The sequence below is a fragment of the Macadamia integrifolia genome, unplaced genomic scaffold, assembly GCF_013358625.1.
Source record: "Macadamia integrifolia cultivar HAES 741 unplaced genomic scaffold, SCU_Mint_v3 scaffold401, whole genome shotgun sequence".
Taxonomy (NCBI): domain Eukaryota; kingdom Viridiplantae; phylum Streptophyta; class Magnoliopsida; order Proteales; family Proteaceae; genus Macadamia; species Macadamia integrifolia.
The window spans coordinates 297948-299907 of NW_024870043.1; positions in this window are offsets into that span (position 1 = coordinate 297948).

Consider the following 1960-nt stretch of genomic DNA (forward strand, 5'->3'; position numbering starts at 1 on the left):
AACCAGAGTAAAAACTATATCACAATTTTTTTAAAGATAAATCAATTTAGTGCAGAAATGGTGGAGAATAATCAATAAATTGGGGTTTATCAGGACCAATGCTACGAGCTTTCAGAATCAAATTGGATATTCGTAAGATTGATCATTATGATGTTACGAAGAATTTGATTGGAAAGTTTAATGGAAAAAAAGAGATTAAAGAAGAAAGTTTGATATAAACTAAGGCAACCACCTAAGACTCAAGGCTAGGATCCTCAAGACTTGGTGGGTTGCAACCTCAAGCAGAGGAGGCTCAACTAAAACCATAGAAAACCAAAACAACCAAAGAAGAACCAAGGCCACCCAACGAATCAGCTCAATGAGTCATTACTCCGCTCAAACGCTCAATAGGAGTAATGATCCATTGAGCTGATTCTTGTGGAATTCGGATCAGGTTCATGTAGAAGAACAATATCGTATGTTTCTGGTTTGTAGATTTAGAATCTATTAAATAAAGAGAGAGAAAATGGATTTCAAATCCACGGACCAGAGACGTACAAGAGTGTTCTCGTATGTGAACCTAATCCGCTCTCATTCGTGTGTTGGCCTTCGTCCTTCCTTGATTATTTTGGGGTTTTGTGGTTTTTGTTGAGCCTTCCGAGTCATTAATATCCTGGCCATGAGTCTTAGCTGGTTGCCTTGGTTTGTATCTATTTTTCTTCTATATTTTCTTCTCTTTTGCAATAACTGATTTATCTATAAGAAAAAATGTAATATAGTTTCCTTCTTGGTAAGGAAGAACGAAAAAAAAAGAACATCAAGATGATTTCTCTAATAATATGAAACTACGAAGTCGAAACCATATTATATCAAGTTTCTCATCTCCTTTTGAAGTCCAATTAATGAGGCAAGTGTTTCATCCTCCTTTCTTTGGACAATTTTCATTTCCCTATCTCATTCACACAATTGCTTTGTTAGAAAGAAAACTATTCCAACAAAATGTATTATTTTTTTTTTTTTTTTGAAAGTAGATAATCTAAATTCTTAAATCGAAATATTAACGTGTACAAAGAATTTAAATTTACTTGTTGGTCGAAGACATTTTATAAATTATAGAATTGGTATTGGCTATCTTTCTCCTCAAAAGAAAAATCCTTTGATATTTATTCCTACAAATGTTCCAATGCTTAGTTCTTCTATATCTTGTTTTTAATGTGGAAGAAGAAAACATAAAATCTGATTGTCCTCACAAGAAAACTAACCTCCATGGACTAGCATCGATGGAGGCACGGTCAAATAGGGTGGCAATGCAAAAAGTAAGATCATTGGGAAACACCATATAGGCAAAGGTCATTCTCCCAAAATTGAAAATAGTTCATTAGTAGATGTGTCCAAGATCTGAAAAACAATGAAATTATGTTCGTTGAAAAAAGAGTTGAAAATGTTTGTACGTATATATGAATGATCTTATGCAACAAGAAGTTTAAATGTTTTTTTATAGATGTCTAAGACATGCTATAATGGATTTACTAAGAAAATTGTCTCTTAAAGATTTTGTCATCAGTTTACCTAATATAGACTTCCAAAAGGACAAGGTTTGTGAAACATGTGTGCAAAATGTGTGGTTGAAAAGCAATTTTAAGTTTTTTAGCTAGGTACATAATGTACTGTCAAATATTTAATATGATCCTATAAGATCTATTTTCATACAAGTATAAATCAGAAAATGGATTTTCTTTCAAGAATGAAATTTTATTGGAATTGTCCATAAATAATTCATCCTTGGAATCATATCATGTTCCAAATCTGATGAATAAGATGAATTGAGATGATACTTTATATGATCAATCTCAATATTATGCTTTGAAGAAGACTCCAACCACCACGCTCTTTAGCACTAGATTTGAGTCTTGTCATCTTGTGTGTCAACCATTTCACCACCAAGGCATCTTGGTAGAACTTTGCAAACAATTCAAAATAT